Source organism: Brassica napus, unplaced genomic scaffold, assembly GCF_020379485.1.
Source record: "Brassica napus cultivar Da-Ae unplaced genomic scaffold, Da-Ae ScsIHWf_701;HRSCAF=1018, whole genome shotgun sequence".
Classification (NCBI taxonomy): domain Eukaryota; kingdom Viridiplantae; phylum Streptophyta; class Magnoliopsida; order Brassicales; family Brassicaceae; genus Brassica; species Brassica napus.
The window spans coordinates 24599-40718 of NW_026016757.1; the positions used below are offsets into that span (position 1 = coordinate 24599).

At 45.0% G+C, this 16120-nt stretch overlaps 1 non-coding gene across 1 annotated transcript; it reads right to left on the reverse strand.

The window, feature by feature from the left end:
- Nucleotides 1–4629: 4629 nt before the first annotated feature.
- LOC125605107 lies at nt 4630–4736 on the reverse strand. The gene has a single exon (XR_007336649.1). It is a non-coding gene; the product is annotated as a small nucleolar RNA R71 (small nucleolar RNA).
- Between the last annotated feature and the right edge of the window lie 11384 nt (nt 4737–16120).

A 16120-nucleotide genomic window follows, 5' to 3' on the forward strand; every position in this document is an offset into this window, starting at 1 on the left:
TTCTAAAACCCTAAGACGGCAGTAACCTAGTTGAGTAGCAGCTCGAAATAACAAAAACGGAAAGTTGCCTAAATTGCTCTAAGTGCTAAGTTTGCTCTGAAAAAGTTCTCTTCCATGCCTCTCGCCTAAGACTCTTTATATACTCGCTCCAAGGTCGGTTTATGCATTTACTCTTCTGCCCTTAAGCCATCATAGCATAAAATGGAGATATTCCATTTTTTCTGATCTTTGTAATTATCCTCAAAATTTCGTATTTATCCGCGGAAACTTGACATTTATCCTTCCGTGCGCGCCAAGCGTAAACCGTGCTACGGTTTACGGGCTATTGGTTAAGAGATCGTAGGGTGGGCCTCGAGTCGTGTTTTAGGTCCCTTTGGGCCATCTTCCGACTCGAAGCGTTTACTGCGACTTCTTTCGATTAAGAACGAACTTTCCGGGATTTTAATCCGCAAAGTTTGATCGATGATTTAGAATAGCGGAAAACATGAACCGAGTTTGCAACGGTCTTCGGGAGATAGCATCGAAGGTTTGACGAGAATGCATGGACTGGTGTCGTATCGACGTTTCGGAAGAGCTCGGCCGCTATGTAGCGACCGAGCTTTGGCTTGAGCCCAGTCGCTACGTAGCGACCAAACAGCGTGCATGTGCGGTAGTTGCGCAATGACCGAGCTTGGTTTGTCCGTTTTCCGATTATCATACTTGAACTTATCCGTACTTAGTTTGGGTACGTTTCCGATGGTTTATGTTTGATCTAAATGAAGTTCGAGATGAAACTTTATCTCGAAAAGCTATGTTGCGGAGAGTCATACTTATATATTGTGGAGATTTGGACGTTAACTTCGTCGTGACCGTTTTTTGACCCCAACAGTTGGCCCCCCAGCCCGTTAGAATCGTGGATTTCCAGCGAGATTCTAACGCGCGGTATGGCGAGTTCGGACGAGATTGGTGTATTTGGGCGAAGTTTGTGTCCGAAAATCTGCAAGTAAATAGTAATTCCTCATGCCTATAAGAAGGGAGGTAACTTCTTCACAATTTTTTCACTTTCTTGTTTTCTCAAAGATTTCCCTTAAGAAAACTTTCTTTCTTTCTCTCTATTCTTTCCTTCTATTTTCCCAAAACAGGAGTATAAAATGTCGAGTAAGAAAAAGATTGCGAGGAAAGGGTCTTCGTCCGCAAGTGCTCATGAAGAGCTCCTTGTTTCGAAGATAGAGTTTGTGCCTCATTCGGTAGATCCCGCCGAGAATGAGGCATGGTGGGTTGCGCATTACGGTTCGATGACTCCTCCCAAAGAGAAGTCATTCCCGGACCTGACCCATCGTGCAGTCGAGGAAGGGGCACCAAGCAGGAGGACCGACGAGTTCCTCGAGATCATGCGGTCGTTCTACCGCATTCCGAGCACGGTGGAGTTCCGGGTTCCTCGTCGAGGGGAACGCGCTGATAACCCCCCGAAGGGTTATTTTACTTGCTACGAAGCGTTCGTAGTGCGTTGTCGCTTCTGGTTCCCGATTCCCGAAATTGTCGTCCGAGTGTTGGACAGTTTCGAGGTGGCGATAAGCCAGCTGAATCCCCTTGCCATTCAGCACCTTATTAGAATCCTGATCCTGAGCTACGAGCATGGTCTCTGACTTTTCGTTGATCACTGTGAAGCGCTTTTGAGGCTACAACTCGTTAAGGATAAGGACAAGTAAAGGCTGGTCCCTCGGAGCTTCATGTCGGTGGTTAAGAGGTTCATCTCCAACTTCAACTCGTGGAAGAAATTTTTCTTCTTTGTTCGTATAGACGCTGCGTCTGTCGAAGAGAGTTGTATCCCACTGCTCCGGAGGTTGCCAAATGATCGTCCCTTCATCAACCCGCTTGCCCCGTTCCCCGAGGATATCATTAAAGTGAGGGATCTTCTTAGGAATGGTCCATTTTTCTGGACTTCTTTTACGCCGAAACGAGTTCGGAAGGCGCTAAGGTTTGTGTGTCCCGATCCTGCAGAAAATGGGAACGACTCCGAGCCCGACGATCAGAGTCCCGATGCTGCCCCCACCGCTGCGACGGGGTGGAACTCTTCAAAGGGGAAGTATATCGATCTTGGTGACATAGAGTTTTTGATGGATGATTTTATGCTTCCGGGATGGGATCCAGACCTTGCTTATGGCGACGGAAGCAGTTCTAGCGAGGTTCCTATCCCGGACTTCGATGATTTCTTCGCTGGTCTACCCTCGGGCTTGGATGCTCCTGCGCCTACGAATGAATCAGGGAGGCCGAAGGTCGTTGCGGAAGGGTCTCGCATTATCAACGGGGTTAGATTTTTTTCGAAAATTTTGGCGATTGTCTAGGCGTTTTCTTTTTTCACTCGTAATGTGTTAACCGGTTTCGCAGGGCCTCAACTTGCTTGGCTCGGCCATTGAGGCGAGCCATAGGGAAGCCATGGTCTATCGCTTCAAGGCGGAGAAAGCGGAGCGAGATCTTGCTCGCCTGCAAGGCGAGATGTTAGAGCGAGTGATATACCTTGGATTTGACCCATTATTATCCATGGTATATAAGTATTTTATAATATATATTTCTATGTTTTCTACACTTCTAGGTATGTTTTCAGGTTCAGGTGCATTTCAGAGTAAAGCTATGACTTTGGAGCATTTTGGAGCTTAAAGAACATTTCACCCGAGCTGACCACTTAGAGGTCGACGAGAGGAAGAACAATTGATCGATGCGCATCAGTGCTGACGATCGATATTAGGAAATGCCTCGACAGATGAAGATTAATATCGATCGATGTACACAAGTACCATCGATCGATGTCGAGATACCAGACGCGACATTTTGGATTCAGCAGACTTAAAAACCAAGTAGAATATATACTGCCTAAGTGTTTTGACGGCAGGAGAGCTTTTTCTAGACCTAGTTTTGTTACAAGTTTCACTTGGGAGAGAAATTCACTTGTGATTGGAACTCCTTGTTTCCATTTCTTTTCATCTATACTATGAGTTTCTATTCCTTTATTGTTACGAATTATTTTGCTATGTCTGAGTAGTTCAACTGTTAGATCCAGGGTTTAGATAGGTTTGTGGGATTAGCCCCAAACTATAGATCTGCCTCGTTGTGATATTCATGATAGATTTGTATTCATTGCTTCTTTTAGCCTTGCTAACTAGAACTTGATCATAGGATTGCATACTCAAGCACCCTTGTTATCCCATCCTGACATCAATCTATCATATTAGGACTGCTAGAGAGGGCTAACCGCCAATTTAGTATCTTAGTAGGGCATATCATACTCGCGCATAGGCCTGGCTAGAACCCGTCGATCGATGTCCTCGACTGACAATCGATCGACGTTGGCAAAGGTGTATCGGTCGACGTCTTAATAGACCATCGATCGACACTCACTCGTTGTCTGCAGACTAACCGTTGAGACACGAGATCTAGTCTGTTAACCAGTGGTACATGCGACAGCTGATCACTGAGTTAAGCGAATGAGCTCTAATATATCATGCATGCAACAGTTAGGCATCTATAGGTATTATAATCTCCAGCACCTGAATAGTGGCCCTGCATCTAATATCATTTCCAACCAAGTTACATTTATTATTTACTTGCTTGTTACTATTGCTATTTCATTTAAACATTTACAACCTTTAGAATTAATAAACACTAGATTTAATTGTTCCCTAGCTCCTTGTGGATTCGATCCCTAAGTACTACATCTGAACCTCTTTTGATGAGAGTAACACTCCTTAGGGTAATTTGTGTGGTATCAAATTTGGCGCGTTGCCGGGGAGCTTCGATCGCCATTAGATTAAGTTTTATTGATTCTTATTCTTTTTTCTACCCCCTTTCTAATAATCTTTTTCTTGTCTTTTCAGGTGCATGCCCAGCGGTACCAAAAGCAACAAGGAGAAAGACTTGCTGTTTTCAGACGATCCTGCTCATTTGGAACGCACCATCCGTAGAGGTCAACATTCCATATCGCTCGACGCAACAACTTCGTCGTCGATCGATACGCACAACCAACCATCGACCGACACCGGACCATCATCGTCGATCGATCCAAATCGTTCGACAACGATTGATAATACACCGCGTACGTCGATCGATACCGTGTCGTCAAAAATGGTAAACATTATTATTCTAACTCAGGACGAGAACGGAAACCTGTATGACCAGGCCGGTCATCTGCGTAATGCAACAGGTCAGAAAATAGATGCTCAGGGAACTGTAATCCCTGATGCTGATACTACAAGAGCTGCTCAACCTGTAGACGAGGACGCTCGATCGAAACCACTGGCCGACTACAATCGCCCATATGAGTACTATTCCAACAGATCAGCTATTCGACTTCCAGAGATCCAGAAGCAGAATTTCGAGCTGAAGCCTCAATACTACACTCTCGTGTCGCAGATACCCTACTCTGGGTTACCACACGAGCATCCTATGGACCATTTGGAACGGTTCGAGGATCTAATCGCTGCTATTCGGATGGAAGGAGTCCCCGAAGATTACCTGCTGTGCAAGCTCTTCAGATACACGCTGAATGGAGAAGCGATGCACTGGCTTAGGCAGCAACCCACAGGATCTTTAACATCCTGGAGCGACATCAAGAATGCTTTCTTACAAAACTTCTTCGATGAGGCGCGCGCTGAAGAACTTCGGAACAAAATTTCCACATTCTCGCAGAAGGCTGGAGAGTCCTTCAAAGATGCGTGGATTAGATTTAGGTTCTTCCAGCGAGACTGTCCACACCACAGATTTAACGAAGTGCAACTGCTAAGCACTTTCTTCCGAGGTCTCGCCTTACAGTTTCAAATGGCCCTTGATACGGCGTGTGAAGGAAACTTCACTACTCGGAATCCGTTGGAAGCTGTGAGACTTATCGAAAACCTTGCTAACAGCAGCAGCACCAAAAACACTGACTCTAAACGGAAGAAGTCTGTAGCCTCTATCGGGAAGGAACAGATGGACAAAGTAAGAGCTAAGTTAGATGTGGTGCACGAGCTTCTTAGGAAGCAAGTCTGTTCAGCTGAAGGAGAAGTAGCAGATACGGAAGGAGAAGAAAATGTGAATTACATCGGAGGTACCAGATTCCAGAAATTTGGAAACCAGGGCGGAAACAGAAACTTCTTTGGAAATGGCCAAAGAAGTAACCAATGTTCACAATTTCATAAACCCTTCAACAACAGCAAAAGCTACTCAAACTCTTACTACCAAAATCCACCACCCCAGACTCAGGAAGCAAGATCGAAGAGATGCTTGATCGAGTACTGTTGGGACAACAACAAATCACCGTGGATTTCAACGGTAAGATAGACTCCGCCTACAACAATCTGAACACCAAAATCGAGACCTTAGGGACTCAGGTGAGAAAACTTGAAACCCAAGTAATTCAGACTGGCGAGACTATAAAGAGGCAAGAAGCTTTTGCTAGAGAGGCAGGAGCCGACAAAGGGAAACACCACGTAAATGCCATCATAGATGATGATTTCTGGCAAGTGGTGAGAAATGAAAAGCTTGAGGAAGGAGACTTCAAAATCGAAAGCTCCATGAGTCTCGGCGGATCCCAATGGTGTCGACCGATGTCGATGAACTCGCATCGATCGACAGACCATGATGAAGATCGATGGACGGATTACTCCAGTCATCGATCGATGGACGGATTACCCCAGTCATCGATCGATGTCATCTGCCAAATCGACTGATTGCAATGCAGTTCGAATTCTAACTCATGAAGAATTCGCAGCTAAGCATCCTCACCCACCCTCCCCTTTCTATGATAAAATCGATCGATCGGTTGAGCCAACCATCGATCGACAGAGTGAGTCTGACGTCGATCGTCACAACACACCTCCCATCGATCGACAGGCACCTCTGACATACCGAGTGCGGTTACCCTCAATCGATAATGATTACATCAACGCACTCAGACCACCACCTAAACCATTAGCTAACCCACCCGAACCAAAACCCAACCCTTTAAATAGTTCACCAGAATCAGTTCAAGAAGAACAAGAAGCTGAAGGGAGAAGGTTAAGGAAAAGAAAGGAGAAGATTCCTAAAAACCTTAAGAGGGAAGCTAACGATAAGGAGATGGATGGTTTCACTAAACGAGTCCTCAGAATCCCAATCGAAAAACCTTTTGATGAAGCTTACTTCACACACCGGTTGTGGATGTTCTTCAGAGAAACAAAGGTAACTGAGGAGGACATTAGGAGAATGTTTCATCAAACAGAGAGAAGATGAAACACATGATCACATTGACAAAGAAGAGTGATCCTGGGAAGTTTGCAATACCATGCATAGTCAAGGGTGTTGAATTTCCCCATTCAATGTGTGACACAGGAGCATCAGTTAGTATCCTCCCTAGGATCATGGCAGACCAGCTTGGTTTGACCATCGAACCTACAACAGAATCCTTCACCTTCGTGGATCTTTCAGAGAAACGATCAGGAGGAATCATAAGAGATCTGGAGGTACAGATTGGTAATGCCCTTGTCCCTGTAGATTTTCATGTCCTAGACATCGAGCTTAACTGGAACTCTTCACTTCTGCTTGGAAGATCTTTCCTAGCTACAGTAGGAGCCGTATGTGACATGAACAAAAACAAATTGTGTCTAACGCTCATAGACCCAAACATCCACTACGACCCCATCCGACCTAAGAGAAAGGTCATTAATTTTGTGGATTACGGGAAAGAACTTGGCTTCATTGGCGCATGCCATTGTGGAGCAGAGTATGAATCAGAGTACGAAACAGAGTACTCGGAATCGATCGACACCCCAACCTTTCCATCGATCGATTCCAATGAGTCAACGGTGACCGATGACCGCAACAACACGTCACTCGACGTAATGCACCCAGTTGACCATTTCGCTTCACCTAATCATTGTTACCAACACTTTGCCTTCCAACCTCCAAGCAAGAGAGGACATGATGATTATTCCATAGGCAGTTGGGCAGACAGTGGTTTCCATGAAAGTTTTGCAGTTGACACTGTAATTACTTCACCTAATGAGGAACATACAGAGGAATACGATGAGGATTATTGGAAAGAACGTGCAATAGAAATGTCTTTGCAGGATGAAAGACTTGAAACACCTAAGTTCACCAACACGTTTCCAACATAGTTCGATGCTGTGCACTCCACATCGGTCGATACCCACCCTCGTCCAGCAAAACAACCGCTCACATCGATCGACACACGTAATGGAACATCGATCGATATTCGCGCCGCAACAAAAATTCAGGAGCAGGAGAATATTCCCTCCCCAACTAGGTTTAAAGATACCTATATAAATCGTTTTGCACCCCCGAAACCACCTACACACATCAGAGCAAACACACAAGCAAAAAAGATGAACACTCTTCCTTCTACATCAACAGAAAAATCCATGAAGAGCAATCATCTCAAGAACACAAGTTCTGCAGAAATTACTCTGCCATCGATCGATGCAACTGTATCTACATCGATCGATACTACTCTAAACCCTAATCTTTCTATTTCTAAATTAAATGATAATGCAAACATTGATTACGGTTTTCTAACACCTGATGAATTTGGTATTTTCAGGGACCCAGATGGCAACGCACGTGCAATGGATGGAAGGATTTTACAAGTGTCCAGAGAGGACATAGCAGACATCCTTCAAGTAGCCAATGGACCCGACAACCTATTCTCACAGCAACATGGCACTCCAGACGTCATTCAAACAGATCCTAACAACCACGTAGGAGTCACCACAACAGAGATCAATCCAGATCTATCACGCCAACCTAATGGGCAAGCATCAATCGACGGTACATTGGAGACATCGATCGACAGGGTAACACCAACGTCGATCGATAGAGATGAACCGACGTCGATCGACAGACGGTATGAATGTGGGAACCGCGCTTTTGACATGTACAGAGCCAGAAAGTTCACTTGGGAACAAAGGGACGAGTATGGAGTCTACAGAGATGAGTGTGGACACGCACGAGGCGTAGCTGGTGAGATGATACATCTCACAAAGGACGACATCAGGAAATTACTGGAAAGAGCATCTCTTTTTGAAGAGAGCCACATCTGTCTTCCAGAACATGCCACTTCCTTCACACTCACAAGACTGGCACCAGAACTCTACACCAAAGATGAAATCGATGAGATGGTGTTTGGTATTTGTGGAGCTCAGGAGAAACTGGGAGAGGAGCTCAAAACATTGGTAGAAGATACACATCAGCCTTTGGATAGAGGCTACAATAAGCTTTTCAGAAGTATGGCAGAAATGAGGACAGAAATTGAGAGTTTACGTCAGCAACTTGAGAAGGAAGCTACGACCTCGACATCAATCGACGCACCATATGCAACATCGATCGACGTCAGTCTTCCTACAGCTCAGATCCCTGCAGAACCGCAATGTTCAACACAACAAAGAGATGAATGGGAAGTCTCATACATCGACACGAGGATAAACGACGTTTACTGCCCTCTCAACAACAACGTGGACTGGCTAAGCACTAAAATCGAGCTACTACAGCAAGATCTGGACACCATTCGCAAGAAGGACCAACAACCAGCCACATCGATCGACATGTGTACCTTCACATCGCTCGACGCCAAAGTCTCAGCAATGAATGAGAGGCTGAGGACTTACGAGGATATGCATGACCGCTTTATATCACCAGTCATGATAGATTTAAACAAATTGTCTAGTCAATTACTTCATGCCCAAAAGGATATTGAGAACATTACTAATCAAAGTTTTTTGCAGGCAAAATCAGCATCGATCGACAGGCTACGAGGACCTTGGATCGATGGCAAGAAACCTGTGGAGTTACTTCCTTACACAGCAGCAGAGGTTGACAAGATCACATCCAAGATCTACACTGCTCTAGACACCATGGAGGAACGACTTGACAAACGCTGCGATGACATCTACTTTCCATTCGACAACAAAATCAGTGGACTAGACAGCCACGCAGAATGGCTACAGAAAGAAGTCAAAGCCATTCAGAGGAAACTCGCAGCTCAACACCAGATATCAGCATCGATCGACAGGACACTAGCGAAATCGATCGATGGCAACTCGCCGAGAACGACCAACAAACATAATCGCATCGATCGACGCCGAGTCTACACCAATCAGCGAGCAGCTGATACACAAGACGGTAGAGTCAATGCAAAAGGAACTGACAGAACTTTCAGAATACGCCTATGACAACATAGGCTGGCACCAGGTCGGCATTGACAACGTTCAAGAAAGGCTACAGAACATCTCCAATGTACTTGAGAAGATGGATGACAAATGGTTAAGAAATGATGAGGCCACAAGAAGTTTCATTGCATCTTGGTCCATAATGTGCAGAGATGACGTGGATGCTTGCTTTCCAACAAGCAGCTGTTTCTCCACCCAATAGCCAATCACTACCACAGTCAAGCTAAATGACTATAACCAAGCGGTGAGTGGGAGGCAACCCACTATTAGGTATTTTATTTAGATTTTATTAGCTAGCATTTATTTACTTTTGTTTTATTTCTTTCAGATTTAGGAGACCCAAGTAGGAGGACCTGAATATCGACCGACGACGAGACGTCGACATCGCTTGACATAGACAACCACACGACGATCGATGTAACACTTACACATCAATCGATATCTAATCCGGTCAGATGTATCTTCCTTACTTGTTACATTTCGTACATCATGAACTATTCCTCATAACTTAAGTCTGGGGGGGGAGATTTACTGATATAATTTATTTTATTCTTATGTAAAAAGGAATTTTAATAAATTATGCTTAGCTATTGAAAATAGGGACTATAATCTTATATTTATTTAAACATGAATATCTAACCAATCTTTAGCACCATTTTAGATTTACTGATTGCAGATAGCACTAAAGATGCTAAAGCGGATCAACCTATCAACTACACACTTGCCTTGAACCGTATGAAGTAACCAAAGCTGATTTCTAACACTAGATTAGTTAGTGTGTATTCAAAAAAAAAAAAAAAAAAAGATCTATTGTTTAATTAGGATGAGTCTGAACAGGACTTGGTGGCTAAAACCATTATGGCTTGATTCATAAAAACTCAAATAAAAGAATTTGAAACGGGACTTGGAGGCGGCAATCTTCAAGGCTCGCGTTCGCTAAGAACTCTTGGATATAGGTCAAAAAGAAGTGAACAGAACTTGGTGGCAACCACCATTAAGTTTTGATTCATGGAAGCCTGTCCAATCTTGGTCACTGATCCTGCAATGGAAGCAGACTTTGACTCAAGAGAGAAATTTAGAGAGAGAGAAACTAGGAACTAACTTTTACCTGCAGCTCCAGATACCTGTCTGAAATCCTTGCATCCTGTGATCGATACTCCCAAGGTAAAGCATTCACTTTATATTTATGCTAAGAAATGAAATCAGTAGAGGGGATGTCAGACGTGAATTGATGAGTTGTGTTATGTTAGAAATGGTTGCTAAGCTAGGATATTGCATAGGGTGCTTTTGTGATTATGACTTTTTAAATGTGGTTGCAAAATTGTTGAGGAAAGATTTCTATGCTTTAAAATCTTAAGTCCCAAATATTTTCAAACCTCTTTCAGAGAGACTGCCTGTATGTTTTGCTTGAGGACAAGCAAAAGGGTAAGTCTGGGGGAGTTGATATACCTTGGATTTGACCCTTTTTTATCCATGGTATATAAGTATTTTACTATATATATATCTATGTTTTCTACTCTTCTAGGTATGTTTTCAGGTTCAGGTGCATTTCGTAGTAAAGCTATGACTTTGGAGCATTTTGGAGCTTAAAGGACATTTCACCCGAGCTGACCACTTAGAGGTCGACGCGAGGAAGAACAATCGATCGATGCGCATCAGTGCTGACGATCGATATTTGGAAATGCCTCGACAGATGAAGATTAATATCGATCGATGTACACAAGTACTATCGATCGATGTCGAGACACCAGCCGCGACATTTTGGATTCAGCAGACTTAAAAACCAAGGCCAAGCCAAATTACCAAAATGCCCTGACGAGTTTTTAACCTAGTATAATATATACTGCCTAAGTGTTTTGACGGCAGGAGAGCTTTTTCTAGACCTAGTTTTGTTACAAGTTTCATTTGGGAGAGAAGATCACTTGTGATTGGAACTCCTTGTTACCATTTCTTTTCATCTATACTATGAGTTTCTATTCCTTTATTGTTATGAATTGCTTTGCTATGTCTGAGTAGTTCAACTGTTAGATCCAGGGTTCAGATAGGTTTGTGGGATTAGCCCCAAACTACAGATCTGCCTTGTTGTGATATTCATGATAGATTTGTATTCATTGCTTGTTTTAGCCTTGCTAACTATAACTTGATCATAGGATTGCGTACTCAAGCACCCTTGTTATTCCATCCTGACATCTATCTATCATATTAGGACTGCTAGAGAGGGCTAACCGCCAATTTAGTATCTTAGTAGGGCATATCATACTCGCGCATAGGCCTGGCTAGAACCCGTCGATCGATGTCCTCAACTGACAATCGATCGACGTTGGCAAAGGTGTATCGGTCGACGTCTTAATAGACCATCGATCGACACTCTCTCGTTGTCTGCATACTAACCGTTGAGACAGCTGATCACTGAGTTAAGCGAATGAGCTCTAATATATCATGCATGCAACAGTAAGGCATCTATAGGTATTATAATCTCCAACACCTGAATAGTGGCCCTGCATCTAATATCATTTCCAACCAAGTTACATTTATTATTTACTCGCTTGTTACTATTGCTATTTCATTTAAACATTTACAACCTTTAAAATTAATAAACACTAGATTTAATTGTTCCCTAGCTCCTTGTGGATTCGATCCCTAAGTACTACATCTGAACCTCTTTTGATGAGAGTAACACTCCTTAGGGTAATTTGAGTGGTATCAGCGAGACGTGCAACTCGCTCATGACCATGCGAGGGCTATCCGCAAGGCGGAAAGGAAGGGCAAGAGGGAGATCGTCGAGGTAATGAAGAATCGTGCCTCTCAGTTCAAAGTCGAGTATGGGAACCTCAAGGACGCCTTTACCACGGTGGGCGATTTCTGTGAGTGCCGTGGTTCAGTCAGAAGTCTTTGGAGGACACGAGCCGACGACTACGTCTTCGAGAAGGAAATGAGTTTGATGAAGAGCGGCATGAACGAACATGCTCTAGCTGAGACGCTCATTCCCTCGATCGACGGGAGGATCCAAGGGTTCTGGGATTCCATCCCGGTTTCCCCTGATACTGAGGAGGTTGCGACCGGGTTTCCCGATGGCGGCGAGGAAGTGGATCGTTCTGCGGATGCGTTCGGCGCTTCGTTGTCCGGGGACTTTTACTTTGGACCATGAGAGGTGGAGTGATCATTGAGAGGTGCTTGTCTATCCGTTCTATGTTTGTGGCCGAATGTGGCCTTTATTTCGAGAGATTGTATGGGCCTGTTTTGGCCGTTTTATTGTTTATCTGGACTGGCCGTTGGTGGCTTTGAATCCCTACCGCTTTACGCGGTTTTATATATATGATGGATGTTTCATTTCGGATTTCCTAAGTTGATTCGAAGTAAATATTAGTTGTCGTCTCATATTTAATTCCGATGAGATGTTTAATCTGTCGGTTCGTTCGTGACTTTTCGTAGAAAATTACTTATTCTTACGTTTTTTGGGAACGTTGAGATGTGAACGGAGAGACATGGTTTAAGATCTCGTATCATTTAGATATCATGTCTTGAGATGTTTGAGACCAATGCGATGGGTTTAGGGCAAGACCTAGGTTTACTTTCGGTTTAAGGTTTGTGCGGTGACTAGCTGGCTATCGTTTTTCCTGTTGCGATTTCTTCCTGACTCGTACCGATTTAAAGTCCGCGATAGGTTCTCAGCTTATACGACTTGTATGGTACGAATCGAGCATCTTCTCAGAGACAATTTTTAAGCCAACTGGAAGTGCTAAACCAAAATTTCGGATTTTTGTTGTAGCGCGCTTTTGTCCTTGCGTTGGACGTTTTGAAGATCAAAAGAGTGATCGAGTTGCGTTTGTTTAAGACGGCTGGCGTGTTCGCCGGGGACAATCGACGAATGGGGTGTAAGGTTTTGGTGGTCGCGTTCGGAAAATTTGTTCGTATCATCTTCGAATTTTAACTTTGCGACGTCTCGCAGTTGTTTCGAGGACTATACGTGTATCTTTAAGTGTTGAAGGATGATTATTTTGCGATTTTGGGCCGGATGAGGCCGCTGACAAGAGTCTTAACATTTCCAGGCGTGTCCTGAAATTTTTTGCGTTAACTGAAGCGTAAGCGTTTTCGATAAAAAGGAGTAATGTAAATTGTAGTAAAAGTTTTTGGAATTTCGAAGATTACAATAATGCATCTTTTCCTATGTGGGAGTATACTAGTATACGCACCCACTCCCCCCCTTTTTAGAGAGGGGGATAGCTGAACTCATCTTTCGACGAGCTGCCTACGTACCCCTTTCAAGGATCAAGCCATCGCGTAGTTCTGTTTCATGCCGCGAGCGTTTTTTACTCGGCGGTAGTCGCCGTGCTGACCGCCTTGATCTTGACGATCGTGGCCGGGTCAATGCTATTTTCCGGATGTCCCGGTTGAGTTGTAGCGTCGGCTATGGACTCGTGTTGAGTTTTGACGTCCGAGGCGTTTGCGTTTTTGGCTGAAGATTGATCTATCTTCGTGCGTTTGCGATTTGCGGTTGCAGAAGACGTGATTTGCCTTAACTTGTTCTCTGTGAGGAAGCATAGCCGCGACTGTTTTTGGCATCCCCTGATAGCCGCGACTCCGCTTGGGGTTGGGGATTTGAGACCCAGGTGGTAGGTTGACGGAACTGCTTGCATGGCATTGAGCCATGGAGTTCCCATGATCACGTTGTATATAGCAGGATGATCGACTACCACGAACTCGACGATTTTCGTGATCTCCTTGGCCATGACTGGCAACTGGATTGATCCAAGAGTCATCGATACTTCGCCTGAAAAACCCGTGGGTGGTTTCGGCGTCGGAATTACTTCCCCGAGTTTAATGCTCATTTGATTGAGAGTGTCGCGGAAGATTACGTTGACCGTGCTTCCCGTGTCGATGAGTACCCTTCCGACTTCTAGGTCTCGTATGACGAGATCGATGACTAGCGGATTGCAGTGAGGTTGATCGATGCCGCCAGATTCCTCCTTTGTGAAGGTGATCGAGCAATTTTGGCCATCTCGAGGAGGAGACCAGGTAGGCCAGTTTGCACTCGACATTGCCTTCCGCTGGTTAGCCTTGATGGCCGAAACAGTATCGTTGCAGTATTTCGATCCCCCGATGATCATGTTGACTCTGCGATGATTGCTATCATTCCTCTTGTCGTCCGGCCTCCTTCCGCGTTTATCCCCGGGCTGGTTTCGTTGAGGGGATTTTTTGGCGGGCGGATTTCTGTCTGTCTTTGGAGGGCGATCGGAATCAAGGATGAGATCTTGGACGCTGGTTACTTCCGAGAGCTCTCCAGCGAGTAGCTTTGCGGCCAGCCTTGCTCCCAAGACTTTGCAGTTAGTTGTGGAGTGTCCTCAGAACTGGTGGAACTCGCAGAAGGTGTTTTCATCATATCCTTGATTGCGAGTCCACGTATTACCCGTGGTTCAGGCTTGGTCCGAATTGATCTCATAATTATGCACTCCTTGGAGATCTTCTCCCTCGTGATGGACATACTTGTAGTTACGAGAATTCTTCTTTTTTGCTTTCGGATCTACGTCTTTCGAGGATGGTCTTGCCGCCTTATGTTTTTGCGATAAAACTTTAGTTTCTTCCTCGATTATGATGTAGTCCGTTGCCTTGTGGAGGGCGTTCTGGATCGTCCGCGGTTTGTCGAGGGTTACCCATTTTCTGAATTTCGACTTGTACCAGAGCATCTTTCTGAGCGTGTCGATGGCCACTTTGTCGCTTATCCGCTGACCCTGGACATTACCAGCTTGAATCGGCTGATGAATTCGCGAAGGGAAACGTCTTCCCTCTGGGATAGACTCCAGAGATCGACATCGGAAGTTTCTCTATCTATGAACATAGAGTATTGTTTGAGAAATTCTGACGCGAGTTGTCGAAAACTCCCGATAGAGTTTCGCTTAAGGCGTGTGAACCATTCGAGGGCCGCTCATTCCAGATTCTCGATGAACAGGCGGCAATTGCCGGCGTCTTTTTCGCCATCCTTTAGTCTTGCTCTTCCCATCGTAATGTGGAAGGCCTGAAGGTGCGCCTTTGGATCGGTCGTACCGTCATACTTTGGTACTTTGATCTTTCCCGGATCGGACACCCTCATATCTGAGATGCGAGTGGTGAAGGGGGTCTTCCGAGCGCCTTCTAGCAGCCTGTCGATCTCAGGGGCAGCGCTAGTAGCGTGATGGATTTGAGATTTTACGGCTCTTACTTCTGCCGCAGTCTTGGTGATATAGTCGCGAAGATCACGGATATCCGACGTCTCGTCAGTAGATTTCCGAGCCTGTCAGCATTTACTGCGAGTGAGCTCAGTTTGCTTTTCAGCCAGCTCATCCTGTTCGTTCAATAGAGGATTTCCTCCTCTTCCGTCGCGACTGTTTTTGTCATCCCCAGATAGCCGCGACTCCGCTTGGGGATGGGAATTTGAGACCCAGGTGGTAGGTTGACTGAACTTCTTGCATGGCGTTGAGCCATGGGGTTCCCATGATCACATTGTAGATAGCGGGATGATGGACTACCGCGAACTCGACGATTTTCGTGATCTCCTTGGCCATGACTGGCAACTGGATTGATCCGAGAGTCATTGATACTTTGCCTGAAAAACCCGTGAGTGGTTTCGGCGTCGGAATTACTTCTCCGAGTTCGATGCTCATTCGATTGAGAGTGTCGCGGAAGATTATATTGACCGTGCTTCCCTTGTCGATGAGTACCCTTCCGACTTCTAGGTCTCGTATGACGAGCGGATCGCAGTGAGGTTGATCGATGCCGCCAGCTTCCTCCTTTGTGAAGGTGATCGAGCAAATTTGGCCATCTCGAGGAGGAGACCATGTAGGCCAGTTTACACTCGACTCTGCCTTCCGCTGGTAAGCCTTGATGGCCGAAACAGTATCGTTGCAGTATTGCGATCCTCCGGTGATCATGTTGACTCTGCGACGATTGTTATCATTCCCCTTGTCGTCCGG